The sequence below is a fragment of the Peromyscus californicus genome, unplaced genomic scaffold (assembly GCF_007827085.1).
Source record: "Peromyscus californicus insignis strain IS unplaced genomic scaffold, ASM782708v3 Scaffold_23__1_contigs__length_62951481, whole genome shotgun sequence".
Taxonomy (NCBI): domain Eukaryota; kingdom Metazoa; phylum Chordata; class Mammalia; order Rodentia; family Cricetidae; genus Peromyscus; species Peromyscus californicus.
The window spans coordinates 48,431,459-48,448,389 of record NW_026294534.1 but is presented as its reverse complement, the minus strand read 5'-3'; the positions used below and the strand labels follow the sequence as shown (position 1 = coordinate 48,448,389).

Genomic DNA, 16,931 nt, shown 5'->3' with positions numbered 1-16,931 from the left:
GTATCAAAGACCTCAACATAAGTCCAGTTACACTGAACCTAATACAAGAGAAAGTGGGAAATACCCTTGAATGCATTGGCACAGGAGACGACTTCCTGAATATAACAGCAATCACACAGGCACTAGGATTGACAATTAATAAATGGGATCTCAGGAAACTGAAAAGCTTTTGGAAGGCAAAGAACATAGTCAATAAGACAAAACACCAGCCTACAGAATGAGAATAAATTTTCACCAACTCCACATTAGAATTCTCAACAGAAGAAACTCAAATGACCAAGATACACTTAAAGAAATGTTCATCACCCTTGGCCCTTAGGGAAATGCAAATCAAAATGACTCTGAGATTGTATCTTACAGCTGTCTAAGTGACTAAGATCAAAAACACAAGGGACAGTTCATTCTGGAGAGTATGTGGAGCACAGGGAACACTCTTCCATTGCTGGTGGGAATGCAGACTTGTACAACCACTTTGGAAATCAATATGCAGTTTGTCAGAAAACTGGGAATCAATGTACTCCAAGATCCAGCAATACCACTCTTGGGAATATACCCAAAGGATGTTCAATCATACCACAAAGACACTTGCTAAGTTATATTTATACAAACTTTATTCATAAAATCCAGAACCTAGAAATAATCTTAGATGCCCCTCAACCAAAGAATGGATAAAGAAAATGTGGTGCAATTTCACAATGGATTTATTACTCAGCTGTTAAAAACAATGACATCAGGAAATTTGAAGGCAAATGAATTGAACTAGAAAAAAAAATCATCCTGAGTGAGGTAACCCGGATCCAGAAAGATAAAAATGGTATTTGTTCACTCATAAGAAGATATTAGCTCTAAAGTGAATGATAACCATGCTGCAATCCACAGCTCCAGAGAGGCTAGGTGAGAAGGAAGGCATAAGGTGGGACGAGTGGATCTCCCTGGGAAGGAGAAATAGAAGAGATCTCCCGGGTGGACTTGGGATGGGTAGGACTGGGAAATTGAAGGATTGGGTTGTGGGGCGATTGGAGGGATGACTGGAAAAGAGCATTTCAAAGTCAGGTAGAAAACCAATATAAGGGAAACTCCAACGGATCTACAAAGATGACCCCAGCTACGACTCCTAGCAATAGTGGATACTGTGATCAGATTAATGACAACCCTAATTGTCATCAGAGAACTTTTATCCAGTAACTGATGGAAACAAATGCAGAGAACCACAGCCAAACATTAGGCAGAGCTTGGAGAATCCTGGTGAAGAGAGAGAGGGGGAGGATTATAGGAGCCAGCAGAGTCAAGGACATCATAAAATAATCCACAAAAACAACTAACCTGGCTCATAAGAACTCACAGTGTCTGACTCAACAACCAGGGAACCTGCATGGGACTGACCTAAGCACCCTACAGATATGTGACAGTTGTGTAGCTTGGTCTGCTTGTGAGACTCCTAACAATGGAAGCAGAGGCTGTCCCCAACTCTTTGACTAGCTCTTGGCAACCTATTCCTCACACTGAATTGTCTTGCCCAGCCTTAATAGAAGCAGAGGTTCCTTGTCTTACTGCATTTTGTTATACCATGCTTTCAAGGTCTGCCCCTTTCTGAACAGAAACAGGAGGATCAGATTGAGGTGGCAGGCAGAGGGGACATGGGGAGAGGGAATGAGAGGAGAGGAAGGAGGGGAAACTGTAGTCAGGATTTTAAAAATATAAATAAAATAAAATAAAATGAAAAGTCCTGTTATAACTTTCCCATAAGTTATTTATATACAAATCTATGTGCATATGCAAAACATACATACATTGTTTTAATTTCAACTATGTTAATGTAATTTTTACAATCTGGCTATTACTCCAGTTCCAGATTTCATCAAGAAATGTGTGATAATTGAGACTGCATTGCTGAGATACTGATGGGATTTACCAATGAATGTGAAAACTGTGCATGGATCAAACCATACAAATGAAGACCAGTTATTTCTTTCCTTCCTATGATCTGAAATGGAAGTTAAAAGAAATGAGTTCATCTAATTTTGAAGCCATTAAACATGGTAGCTTTGAATACTGAAATTTACTTTTGAAACTATGGCTTCTGTAAATAAATGTTTCAGAAATTTTAGTTATCAGCCTCCCAGTGAAATAAGTTTTGAGGAAGATATGTAGCGATGTGCTGTTATTTGGCATTTTGGTTTGTCCTTTTAAAGTACAGAATGTTTTGTTACTCTAAGTGCTACTGGATTGTGTTCTGTGGTGTATCTAAGACACTTGGAGACACTTTAATGATACCAAGTCTGGCTGCTAAGCTTTGTTGGGCTGCACAAGTGCTGCTTTTGGACTAGAGCTAATTTGCTGCCTTATTTTTGTTGCTGTTGTTGTTGTTGTTGTTTGAGACAGGGTTTCTCTGTGTAGTTTTGATGCCTAACTTGTATCTCGCTCTGTAGACCAGGCTGGCCTCGAACTCACAGAGATCTGCCTAGCTCTCCCTCCTGAATGCTGGGATTAAAGACATGCACCACCACCACCGCCCGGCTATTTGCTGCCTTATTGAGACAAAACTTTCCTAAGTCTTCCTACCCTGTTTCCAATTCTCAGGGAGCTATTTCAGTCCTTGTATACACCATAGCTATCCTTCACTCTGATTTTTTCTGGTGTTTCATCCACCAAGTAAAGGCCATTACTTCACAAACATGCATCAACTCATGTCTAGCTGAAGAATCGTTGGCTTTTGTGACCTCCTGTCATAGTTAGCTTCTGCTGTCAATTTGAAAAAAGACAACCTAGAGTCGTCTGGTTAGAGGGATCTTCACCCAATGAATTGTCTTAGACAGATTGCTCTGTGGCCATGTCTGTGCGATGTTTTCTTAATTGCTAGTTGATGTAGGAGGGACCTGCCCACCCAAGGTCAGTGTTATCCCTATGAAGTGGGTCTCTCCTGTGTAAAAAAGGTGGTGGAGGAAACCAAAGGGACTAAGTCAGTAAGCAGTGTTCCTCTGATGATTTCTTCTTCAAGCTCCTATCTTGAGTTCATGCTTTGGCTTCCCTTAAGGATGGACTAAAAACCTGCAAGTTAAAAATAAACCCTTTTATCCCCAAGATGTTTTTTTTTTTTTTTATCTTGGTGTGTATCACATTAACAGAAAGTAAACTAGAACACCTCAGAAATACTGTCAGCACAAATCTGAACTTGAGAGTGCTCTATCCTGTCGACCCTGGCCGCTTTTCATTCCCCCAGATACTTATAACCATATCTCTTTCCTTTTTGATGTGTAGTTATTATGTATTCATTGTACAAAATGACTCTCTCTTGTACCTCAACCCTCCCTGATCTTCTCCTCTTTCCTTTCATGTAAATTACTTGGTTCTGCCTGTCATCCTCCTAACTGTATCATTACCAGAAGTCTTCGGCTATAAAGTAAGGAAGGAGAAGTGCATTTATTTCTAAAGGGTCATTGTTTTTTTTTTTTTTTTTTCTCAGTGCCATTCCATGTCTTGAATACCGTTATTTCATATTTAAAATTCTGCCGTGGCGGCTGAGGAGATGGCTCAATGAAGAAGAATTCTTGCTACACAAACATAATGACCCGAGTTCAGACACTTGCCCACATGTGAAAAATGCTACAGCCTCCAGCTCGTCCTCAAAGAGATAAAGCTTAGAGGGGTTGAATGGGACATAAGATATTCTCCATCGGCCTCTGCATGAGCACCAACAGGTGCCCCTTACCAATGCATGTGAGGATATACCTAAACATATGCACAGTGTACACAGGCACCCACAATATCTGACTTAGTTAGTTCAAATTAAATGATAAATATAATCTCTGTTACTGTATTTAGTTAAAAAAAGGAAATACCAATGATAATTTTATTTAATAAAGGTATCAGACAAAGAAAGAGAAAGTACATGTATATTAAAACACACAAAGTCAATGAAGGGGTGTTGTTATAGCAGACCCTTTTCCAATTATTTTGCTAGTTGTAGTGTAATGTTAGTGGCTTTCAGAGCCGGCAATAGTTTGAGAAGTATCACCGAAGATCTAGGCTACAAAAGCTGGGTAGCCAGCTTGTGGTGCTGTTGAGTGATAGGTAAATCTTTAAGAAATGTAGCCTAGTAGATGGCTGAAAGTCACTCAGGACATGCCCTTGCAGGCAAAAGTGAAGCCCTGGATCCCTTCTTTAGTCTCGTCTGCATGTGAGCTACTATAGGTGCTTATCATAAGTCTTTGCCATTCCACAGTCACAACATGATTGATGTCCTATCATAGGCTCCAAAACTACAGAGTCATCTTACTATGCTTTGCTGTTCCAGGCCTAAAAGCGAAAAAGCCATCCAACCAGGAACTTAAGCCCCTGAAACTGTATGCCAAAATAAACTTCTGTCTCTGAGAAGATTATATTAGATTATTTCCTACCGTGAAAGATCAGTATAACACAGGACTTGAACTCACATCCCTAGACAATCACTTTACTATTGTGACCAGTGTTTTCTATACATATTAATGATTGCTTTTTTTTTCAAACATGTTCAAGAGTGATAGAAAGTGCTGATTGTTTTTTATCAAGTTGACACACACATAGACACATGTAGGATGAAGGTATTTGATTGAGAAAAAGCCTTCATTATATTAACTTTAGGGAAGTCTGAGGGATATTTTCTAGATTAATGATTAATTTGGGATGCCATGGGGGCAGGCAGTTACATCCCTGGGCAAGTGGTCCCAGGTAGTATAAAAAAGTTGAATGTGGAAACAAGAGAAGCAAGCCAGTAAGCAGTGTTGCTCCACGATATCTGTTTGAGTTCCTGCCTCTAAGTACAAGCTCAGTTTTCTGCTCCAACTTCTTTTCATAATGGGCCATAAACTCTAAGCTGAAATAAACTCTTTTCTCCACAACTTGCTTTTGGCCATGGTGTTTTGTCACAACAATGCAAAGCTCACTAACACAATATCTGTTTTCTTTTCTCAGTACATTATATATATATATATTTGTAAATAAAGTAGCTACCCATCATTCCTTAAAAGATGACAGAATTTATATAATTTAATGGATGTGATTTGTATAAGATGCCTTAAAAGGCCAGTGATTCTCAAAAGGGAAGGAGACTCAGAAGTAATGCAGAATGGATTCTCATCCTTTAACTTCTTCCATCTTGCTGTGAGAGCCATAAATACTTTTTAAAGAATTGCAGACTCTACAGATGAGGGACGATCCCTCACCCTTGTGTCAAGTACTCCTTCCATTCAAAACTTCCAATTAAATTATAAGATAATTTACATTCAGCTCTCTAAAGATTTTAGTTCCTAATCCCTGATTAAATGAAGGGTTAAACTAGGTGATTACTTAGAGCCTGGAACTCAAAGTTTCCTGTATTATTTATTTCTATAGATAAGGGGGCTTCAATAGTATATGAATTTTCTCTGTGAAGAAATTTATATTTTTACATGAAGAATAATCGAACAAGCAGTTTCATTTTCTATTATTATTTTGAAAGCAGGCAAAAGGCAAAACTGGTAATGATTATCGCAGTCATCTGCCAAAATGTTTTGATTATATTCCTACCAAATTGTGTATGATCGTCCATCCCATATATTACTGTTCTGTGACTAGTTGTGACTAATGAGCTGTAAGTAGAAAACAACATGTCACTTTATGACAGACTATTTAACTACCAGTTTGAAGGTCATCCACGTTTTCATTTACATCTGAAGCAATGATGGGCAGTGCTCAAAATGTTAGATGGTCTAACATTTTGCAATGAACAGGTACTCTCTTGCAGGAAGCCAATTTTAGATTGGCAAAAGAAGATGGAGATAGTATTGATTATTTAAATGTGTTGATTTTAATCATTGGTACATGGAGGTAATTTGTACAATATCACTCTTGATTAATACAGTTTAAGTAGTAGAAAACTTAAGGCCATACTCTGGATAAACTTAAACATTCTTCTCAAAGGCTGTTATCACGGAGTTTAAGTTTGTAGAGGTGAGGGAGTTTTGGCTTTGCTACAAAAACTAACTACAAATATACAGCCATAGTAATAAGAGGGATGCCTAAGTGATGGTAAAATGTCTGTCTTCACAATCTTAGGGGTCTTGATCATCCTCAGCTAAACACTGGGTTCCAGAGCAATATGAGCTACAGTTTGAGACCCTATTTCAACAAACACCAAAAAGCTGAAATGAGTATTCAAAAGTAAGCACACATAACATGTGTATATGTGTGAGACTGGGTGCACCGTGTAGGCACGAGGGGTGTGTGCTCTCATGGATTTGTGGACACTCGCACCTGTGGGTGCTCATGCCTAGGCCAGAGGAAAATATCCCATGTTCTCAGTCACTCTCTGTGATGCTCCTTTGAGGAGGGGAGCCTGCTGCCATCCTCGACGTTTTCCATGCATGCTGAGTATCTGAACTAGGATCCTCAGATTTGTCAGCAAGCTCTCTTACCCACTGTCGAGTTACTTTGTGTATTTGTAAATAAGCTTTGTTTTGACACCTCCCTGTAATGGAATTAGTGGCTATTCCTGTGAAAGCAATAAAATAAGGCTAAGTTAGTCCAAAGATAAATGGAGTGATTGTTAAGTACATTTTAAAGTAGGCAATGCTGTTACTTCAATTACTCTTTTAAAAATCTCTTACTTTCGAAAGGCCAATATAAAACTATCAAAAATATTTGTGTATTTTGTTTTAGGAAAACATAAGAGAGTGAGAAATTTAGCACTGACATTTATTTGCATTGCTGTGAAAGGCTTAGCAGAATACTTGCATACTAATTTGGAGTTTTGTCAGCTTTTTAAGTGTCTTCAACACTTTCTGTTTTTCTCAACTAAAATTTTAAAGAATTTAATCTCTTTCTCTCTTCCTGGCACATTTAAAATTTTTAAAGTAAACATTTTATCCAATTATATAAGTGTTGTTCCACAAAGAGATGTCCCCATCCCTAAACCATTCCTGGCTCTTAATTTCATTTTGAAAACAATACATTAAAATGAAATCAAACCATTAGAGATATTTTACCCACATTTCTGCAAATTTATCTCAACAAATGTTTTCAGTTGTTCCAATTTTCTTGTGATTATAAACATGCCAAATATTTGTAGGCATAAACTAAATTTGTTTTACTTAATTTAGTTTTAATAGTTTCTTAATTTACATTTTCTACAGATCTGGGGAAGAAGCTCAGTGGAGTACACACACTAGCCTGCCTCTCTTTTACTTAAACACCGTTTCATGGTTACACATTGGCTCTGTAATCAACAAACTTCCATTCTCATCCCAACCAGACAACTTGACAGAGAAAGATTCTTTGGAAAGCTAGAAATACTGCTGGGCTGCTAGCAATGCTGAAGAGCAGCCATCCGCATTGCAACCTCTCAAACCCAATCTCCCTGTTCAGTAACGAGTTCAATCTTCTACCCAGCAGCATAAGTGCTAAACTGACTAAGATGACTGAATACAGTCCCATCGGATTAAATACTGTTACAAAGAGACTGCTTCTCTTTAGAGTAAAAATTCAGGTTCACAGCCTCATTGTTTTTGTTTTGTTTTGTTTTTTGTTTTCCCAAAACTATTCATAATCTTCTGTGTCTAGTCTCTCTTGTCTTCAAAGCAACATCTGCCTTGTAGCCAGAGGAATGTGTAAACATGGTCCTGTCTTCCTCATGATTAACAATATTTGAAATACTTCACATTGACTAGAGGGTAATGTCCACATTCCTTAGAATCTCTTTCAAGATATTATATGATCTGTTTTCAACATACACGTCCATCTCTGAAGGCTTCCTAATCCATTCAGACAAACTTAGTCACACTTCCTTCAGGCTCTGGTTGCCTGTGCGCTGCTTATTATGTCACTTGTCTCATTTGAGTCCAGTCATCTTGGGTGTCTGTCCACTGGTCTGTGAACCCTTAAGGGAAGAGACTGTAATTGATTCTCTTTTTGTTTTGTTCTGTCTTTCTATCATGAGTGTCTCCCACTTGCCTTCATTCTGTCCCTGTCTCTCTCTGACTTCCCTTCCTTATTCTGTAGAGGATTCAGCAGATAAGAGAAAGACAATTAACATAGTAAACGTGTCTGGAATAATAAAGATATTGTTAACAAACCCTTCCCTAGGGTCAGAACCAGTACTGCACTAAGTGCTTTGTATAGATTACCTAATGTAGTGTGTCATAACACATTATGAAAACAAGAGAGTTTTATAGATGTTCTTCCTCTTAGATAGTGTTTCTATTGCTGACCATTTCAAGGCATGCTCACACTACTTTCTTATAGCATCCAGGACCACTTGCTCAGGGGTCAACTAAGAATCCTCTTCCCAAATACTCTAGCTTGTGGTGTCAAGTCAGCATAAAATGAGCCATCACAGAAACATGTAACTATTTAACTAGAATCTTTCCTTTCTCATTTGTCCCCAAGATGGTGTGTGTGTGTGTTAATATTAATACCACAATACAAAACATTCAGAGTCACATAGACTTTAAAAATTCAAAAAACTTTAAAAGGTCATTCTCTTTATGATATCTAAAGACTCTTTCTAAACCAAGTCCCTCTAAATATCTAATGTCTGTGTATTTGAAGTCTCAAAACTGTGGGTTCCTATAAAACAACACCAACAAAAAATCAGTTAAGTACTTCCTTATTCTAAGAGGAAATAACCAGGGCAGTTATAATGAAATCAAAGCAAAGTCAAAGTTCACCAACATAAAAAGTTCTGTGCTTAATATCTGAGAACCCACTCACTATTTCCCTAGCCTAGAGGTATGTTCTGATGGTGACAGTACACACAGATCCACTCCATGGCTGCTGCTTGACAGTCATCCTATGGTGTACATATCTCCAAAATTCTGGTGTCTCACGCTGTAAACTAGGCTATACCATCACCAATAGCCTCTCCTGCTCCCTCAAGGGTCTCTGACTCTTCCACATGACACCAAGCCTAAGCTCTCCATGACCCCTTCAGTCCTATGCCTTCTGCTACAACTGAAGGAACTCTTTCACCAATATCCTCCTTTCAGGGACTCCAACCCTGTCACTTAGTGCAAAGTCTCAGCTGCTTCCCATTACTACCTAATTCCTTCACAGCCAGCATTACTTGCCTGACTCACTACCAAGTTCTCATGCCTCCGCCCTGGGCCCTGCTCTGGACCACAAATTCTGTGTGCTGACCCTGAGGAAATAGTCTCAGATTTACTGGCCTCAGTGTTGTATGTCTCTTCTTAATCACTGCTGATCTCTTCTTAATTTTCTCCTTTATTTTTGAGATCATTCTATGATTACATCATTCCCCTCTTCTTTTTCCTCCCTTTAATCCCGTCTACATATCCCCCTACTTTTTTACAAATGCATGACCTCTTTTTTCATTAATTGCTGTTACACATATATATTCCCAAATACATAAAACAACCTGCTTAGTCTGTGTCTTACTTGTGTTTATGTTTTCTTAATTACCATTAATTTCTCTTCTCCAGTTAACCATCATCAGTGGTCCTAGTAAACAAAAAGTTTCACTTCAGTGGTTCTGGTCTCTTGTTATTCACCTGCTGACCAGAACTGAATATTAGTAATTCAAATTATTACATAAATGTCCCCAGTGTTCTTTGCTTCCTTCAGAGACTTCACAAGCCAGGCCTCCATTTTCTGTATTGCTCTCAGGATTACTTTCCTAGTTCCCACAACAGCTCACTAAGCTCTGAACATTCAATGGCTTTTATGGCCCAAAGTTCCAAATGCTACCACATTTCTCCCAGAAATATACAGTCAGGTCAGTCACAGCAATACCCCATAGTCTAGTACAAATTTCTGTCTTTATCAAGTGTCTATTGTTGTGATAAAACATCACAACCATAAAGAACTTGGGGAGGGAAGTATTTCAGTTTATAGCTCTCGGTCACTCTCCATTGCTGAGGGATGTTACAGCAGGCACCTGAAGACAGGGGCTGGTGCAGAGGCCAGGGAGGTATGCTGTTTACTGTATTGCTCCTTGTAACTTGCTCAGCTGAATTTTCTTATGACACCCAGGGTCACTCTCCCAGGGATGGCACCACCCACAATGGGCTGGACCGTGCCACATCAATTACTACTGTACTACAGCCTTGCCTACAAACCATTGTTATGAGGGCATTTAATCAAATGAGAATCCTTCTTCCCAAATGGCTCTAGCTTGTGTCAAGTTAACATAAAACTAGCCAGCACATTGGCAAAACATACTTTCCTACATATCTAATTTTACTCATAAATGATGATTTCAATATCAGAGAAACAGTCATCAAGTATGAGTTAGCAATGACTTTGTAATGTAGCTTAATTGGAAAATGTCAATTACTAATGTTTTATGGAAAGAAAACAGTTTAAATACCTGTAATCTATTATTTAGAATAAGTTCCTTTATATACTACACACGCATTTAGTAGAACCCTGTAGTTACATTTCATAGTCACAGATGAATCAAAGCATCAGTTTAGAAAAGAACTGAGAGAAAACCAGGCACTGTATTCCTATAATCTAAGCACCAGGGGAGATAGAGACAGGAAGATTAGAATCTAAAAGCTATCTTTGCCTACATAGTGGCTTTGATGTCAACTTAGGCTACCTGAGACCATGTACGAGAGAGAGGACAAAGTGGGGGAGAGGCAGAGACAGAGACAGACCAACAGAGAGAGAGAGAGAGAGAGAGAGAGAGAGAGAGAGAGAGAGAGAGAGACAGAGACAGAGACAGAGACAGAGACAGAAACAGAGACACAGCAGGAAGGTAGACAGAGACAGAAAGAAACACATAATATATTGATGCTGAAAGAAAAAAAAACTACTCCTAATTCCTGAAACTTCAGCATTTAAAAGCTGAACACCAACCTGGGATAAATAGTAGACTTCCGAAAAAAGCCCCATAGTACAACAAAAGAAGTGTTGTTAAACATTTTTGATCATTTTATATTCAAGGACTGCCTCTCCTAAATATAGAATAACTTAGTATGTCTGGGATTAAGATTGAATTCACTGTAGAAGCAGACCTGAGACAAAAAGAAAATGACTACAACAGTTTTCAAACAGTCCTTCTCTGTGAAATAATCATAGAAACTCTTGGATAACAGATGGGGATCATGAAGAGATCAAATCCAGTGCCTGGTCAAGCTCCTCTTCACTGGAAGCAACTGAGGCTCAGCCCCGTGGATGAAACTCTGCCAGACAGCTGAGAACGTGCTTTAGAGCTTTCCCATCAGAAAACTGCTAGTTCTCCAACTCTCATTTCTTCAATAGTTGATTCATGTTCAAGAGGTTATTCAGTCTTCTCAGAATATCTTGTCTCCCCAACGTAGAGATATGTGTGGATATGCATGGTCCATCATTGAGCTTTATAGTAGGTCACATGGCTTATACTGAGAAAGTGAGTGCTAAGGACTTATTTCAGGTGTACTGGCATCATTAAAGATCCTCCAGCAATAGATCTTTGCCATAATTGTGTTTTCCACAGGAAACTGAGTTTGAACGGAAGGTCTCATACATGCTGACCAAGCAGTCTACCACTACACTACATCTCTAGACCCTACAAAAACAGATTCTTATCTTAAAGTCCACACAGATGTAGAAGGATGTGCGTGTGTGGATAGCCTGATTAGACAGGTGCCCAATTGGTGACTGCTAGATGACAGGTAGTTTTGTAATAGATACAGATAAATGTTGCTGTCCAATTACATGACATTTTGACACCTTCACCGTCCAAGCTGAACTTCACTAGCTTTATTCTCAATCATAAGATGCTTAAAAATCAGTTGCTATGTTCAAAAAAACAGGAGCGTTCGCCTGTCTGTGTCTCCCAATTACAAAGTCATGACAGTTCTATTTGAAAATATACCTTGAACCTGCCTTCTACAGACCACCTTCGACTTTTAATTGTGCTGGTTAGTTTTTATCTAATTAACAGAAATTAGGAAAAAGGAAAGTCAGATGAGGAATTGCTTCCCTCAGATTGGCATATTGGCATGTATATGTCACATTTTTCTTGATTAATGAGTGATATGGAAGGGCTCAGCCCACCGTGGACAGTGCCACCCTTGGGCAGGTGGGTGATCCTGGGTTGTATAAGTGATCAATGGTTGATATCAAAGGGCTCACACACTGTGGGCAGTGCCACCCCTGGGCAGATGGGTGATCCTAGGTTGTATGAAAGGGATTGATAATTGATATGGAATGGATCACACACTGTGGAGTGTGCCACTCCTGGGCAGGTTGATGGTCCTAGGTTGTATGAAAGTCATTAGTGGTTGATGTGAAAGGGCTCACATACTGTGGATAGTACCACTCCTGCTGTGGGATGTCTTTCTGTAAGCTGTGAATATGTTGCTCCCATTGGATAATTGATAAAGCATGCATATGGCAGGGCAGGATGGAGCCAGGTGGGAAAAATCCAAGAAAGACCATGAGAGAAGAAAGGGGGAGTGGAAAAGGATGCCAACCTGCCATCCAAGGAGCAACCTGTAATGGGACACAGCTAAAGCCAAGGAACACGTGGCGATGCATAGATTAATAGTAATGGGTTGAGTTAAGCTATATGAGCTAGCTCGCAAGAAGCCTGAGCCATAGGCCATATAGTTTGTAACTAGTACTGAACCTCTGAATGATTATTTTATAAGAGGCTGCAGGACCACGGGGCCAGATGGGAGTGGAGAAACTTCCGGCTACACAACCCTGAGCAGGTGGATGATCCTAGGTTGTATAAGAAAGCAAAGGAAGTAAGCCACATAAAGCAAGCCAGCAAGAAGCTTTTCTCCATGGCCCCCACCTCATTTCCTGCCTCTAGGTTCATGACTTGAGTTCCTGCCTTGGTTACCATGGAGATGGATTGAGTAAGGCAAACAAGCCCTTTACTCCTCTTAAGTTGCTTTTAGTCTATGCTTTTTCTCAGAAATAGAAAGACCAAGGTAGAATTATGTAATTCGAGAAGACACTCCAAATTGCTTCAAGGGCCATCTTTTAGCCTACAGTATGTAATTAAACACCTACACTATACATTCTATTGCAAACATGACGTGGTTTCTCATTCTGCCTTTCTCATGTTATTGTGAGTGTCCTAGAGTTACTGCACTTTACTCATTGTTTTCCGTGCTGGATATTTTTATATCAACCCGACACAAGCTAAAGTCATTCAAGAGAAGGAAACGCCGACTAAGAAAATACCTCTTTAAGACTGGGCTGTAGGGATGTCTTGTAGAGTATTTGTTTAAATTAGCAATTGATGAGGGAGGGTCTAGCCAATTACATGTGGTGCCTCCCCTGCTGCTGGCCCTGGCTTCTATAAGATCTGTGGTTGGACGCCCGGAGCTCCACCTGGGGCTCGACCATGGATCTCTGCATCTGCTTCCATCAGACACTGGATGAGAATTCTTTCATGACAGCCAGGGTGTTTGGCCATCCAATCACCAGAGCAGGTCAGCTCAGGCACTCTCTCGACCATTACTCAGCCTTGGACCTGCCTCGGCTGAGTCTACCAGGCTGGGTTGACTTCCCAGGGGAGACCTTGCCTTGGAGGAAGTGGAAATGGGGGGTGAATTGGGGGGGAAGGCTGGGGGGTGGGAGGACAGAGGACGGGGGAATCCGTGGCTGATATGTGAAATTAAATTAATTATAAAATAAAAATACTATAAAAAAGAAATAAAAAGAGAAAAAAAGACCTGTGATTGGTATGTAAAGGGAATAGAAAATGTATTAATAAAAAAATGAAAAAGAAAAAAGAAAGCAAGCTGAGCATGCCATGTGGAGCAAGCCAGTAAGCAGCACTCCTCCATGACCTCTGCATTAGCTCCTGCCTTCAGGTTCCTGCACTGCTTGAGTTCCTGTCCTGACTGCTTTTGGTGATGACCTGTTATATGGGAGTTTGATTAAAATAAACCCTTTCCTCCTCAAGTTGCTTTTGGCCATGGTGTTTTAGGTAACCTTCAACTAAGACGGAAATTGTGTCAAGGTTGGGGCATTGCTGTGACAGGCCTGGCCATGCTGTTTTGGGGAGGACTGTGGAAGGACTTTGGAACTCTGGGCAAGTAAAGCTATTGAGTGTTAAAAGATTGGTGAGTTGCTCTGTCGGAACGTGGAGGAGTATTGACAGCAGTACAAATGCTCTCGGGCTAGCTTGTGCCATTCCAGAAGGAAGTGAGAATGACTTAGAGATTATCAGAGCTGTTATACAGTTGCTAGTTTGAATTAAAATTCTAAGGTTCTGGGCATCTGTGGCTGAAGAACCAGCCATCATAAACAAGAGAGCAGAGCCACCAAAATGAAACCTTTGCTTTCCTGGGACAATTGAAGCTGGTTACCTGGAGCTGAGAAATCAGCAGTGATTAAAAAGAGATCAGCAGCACCCCTGAGGTGAAATCTCCTTAGAAGTGCTTCTGGAGAGTCAGCAGACAGAAGCTATGCTGCAGAGGTGGCCAAGGTTGGACCTTACAGTAGCAGCTGAAGTCGGTAGTGTAAGAGTCACCCAGGTGGTAGTGGCTTTGAAGACATGAAGGAACTATGGAGGGCAGCTGAGGTTTGGCCCTGTGGGAGGCCAGGAGAGGTCATTGGTGAAGGGACAGCCTCAGTAACAGTTGAAGACATAGGATTAAATGGGTCATGCAGAGTATTTGAAGTTTGGCACCATGAAGAGAGCCCAGGAGAGGCTATTGGTGAAAGTACAGCCCAGTTTCAGCAGGAGACCCCAGCATTTTGGAGATGCCAATAGCATGGGATGACTACCCAGAACAGCAGCAGCAGTACAGTGGAGACTGCTAATCTTAGAAGACAAGCCGAGCTTGTTTCAGAAGAGGATGGAGCCTGGGAAGTGAACCAAGACCCTCTGAGCATCCCAGAAGATCTTAAGTGAATAACTGATATTGGATGTTGAGTTTGATTTCACTTTGATCCAATTATGACTGTGCCCTAGTTTTTCCTTCTTGAAATAAGAAAGTATTAAACTTATTTTTTATTTACTAGAACTGTACAGCTGAGAGACTTTTGGTTTTAAAAAGAGACTTTGGATGTTAAAAGAGGCTTTGGGATTTTTAAAGAGACTGAATTTTTAAAGTGAGTTTGTAAGATCATGGATCTTTTTAAGTTTGTAAAATGTTTTATACTGTGATGTTTATATTAATATGTGATCGTGGGGATAAACAAGAAAGGAAAGGTTGTGGCTTTACAGTGAGGTGTTTGTGTGTCAAATTGACAAGGGTCAATTGTGCTGGATATTTTTATGTCAATTTGACACAAATTAGTCATCTGAGAGAAGGGGACCTCAATTAAGAAATTATCTCCATAAGACTGGACTGTTGGGCATTTTCTTAATTAGTGATTAGTGGTAGAGTCCATCCTACCCCTAAGTGAGTGGTGTCATCCTGGGATGGTGGTCCTAGGTTTTGTAAAAAAGCAGGCTAAACTAGGCAGAGGGAGCAAGCCAGTAGGCAGCACCCATCCATGACCTCTGCATCAGCTCCTGCCTCTAGGTTCCTAGGCTTTTGAGTACCATCTTTCACCGCTTTTAAAGATGAACTGTTATATGGGAGTGTGAACAGAATAAATCCTTTCAGCCCAAGTTGCTTTTGGTCATGGTGTTTCACCACAGCAATGGTAACTCTAAACTAAGACATTTTCCAATTTGGACTCTAGCTGATATCAAACCCTTAGTAAACCACTGAATGAATAAATAGAAAGTGACCTTTCACTTTTCATGTGTGATAATAATTTTAGTTTGTACTGACTGAGAATATTGAAAACGTTGCCTTTTTTAATTTTTTTAATTTATTTTACAAACCATAGTTTCCCCTCCCTCCTCTCCTCTATACCCCACATCCCCCTACCCTCCCATCCACTCCCCAGAAATGTCAAGGCCTCCCATGGGGAGTCTGCAAAACCTGCACATCAAGTTGAGGTAGGACCAAGCCTCCCTACGCCGGCCTGGCATTAAGGCTGAGCAAGGCATCCCACCTTAGGGAATATGCTCCAAAAAGTCACCTCATGCATCAGGGATAGATCCTGGTCCCACTGCCAGGGGCCCCACAAACAGACCAAGCCAAACAACTGTCACCCACAGCCAGAGGGTCAGTTTTTGTCCCCAGCTGTCGGTACAGAGTCTGTTGGGTTCCAGGAGCTCCAGACAGCAGTTTCTGTGGGTTTAACACTTCCAAAGGAAAAAGTTTGTATGGCATTAGATTAGTCTTACATAGTTCTGTTTTTGTTTTGTGTTTTTATTTTTTTTTTATTTTGCAAGACTATTTACATTCATTTTAGCATCATGGGCTTGTTGTTTAGGGAATACTACATGGATAATATAGTCTTTGCTTAGTTCATAAACAGTTGGTATGAAAAAAATGTTGTCTTTGTGTTTGAAAAATTCCTTTATTTTCTTATAACTGCCATTTGCTTTCCAACAAGACTGGAGAGTGTGACAATTCATGTAGTAGAGTCAATTACTTTGTGTATTGATTATGGATGTATAGAAGCACAATTATCTTGAACCTTTGGCTACATTCAGAAGTTCAGAACTATGATGTGTATGGAATTGCACTGGCTCTCCTTTCAGACCTGTCGATTGCATACAAAGTCAACTGCCTCACTGGGTTCCATTAGAAATTGCCCATACATCTCTTCTTCATCTTTTAAGTGACCCTACAATAAATCTCACATTTTTAAAATATTTCAGTGTTATATCTCACTATAATATCCATGGGTTTCACAATTTTTTTCCATTCTTTTAAAAAAACATACAAATCTACTTGGTAGGTAAATATTTTTGAACATAATAGGTTTTATAATTAGTAGTTTATATAAGGATACAAGGTAAATTATTCCTTTCTCAGAGTGTGTTGCAATGAAAACTCACCTTTAAGATTTCTTTTTAAAGTTTTCATGAGGAGTGTAATATTGTCTTTATTTGGATACTAAATCTATGTGGCTTGTAAGAAGTAAATGGTCATTTAGAGTTA

General features: G+C 39.8%; 1 protein-coding gene across 1 annotated transcript in view; it reads left to right on the top strand.

The window, feature by feature from the left end:
- Positions 1-16,931, top strand: part of Galntl6 (polypeptide N-acetylgalactosaminyltransferase like 6) — a 1,088,908-nt gene that overhangs the window by 471,552 nt on the left and 600,425 nt on the right. The window lies entirely within an intron of this gene.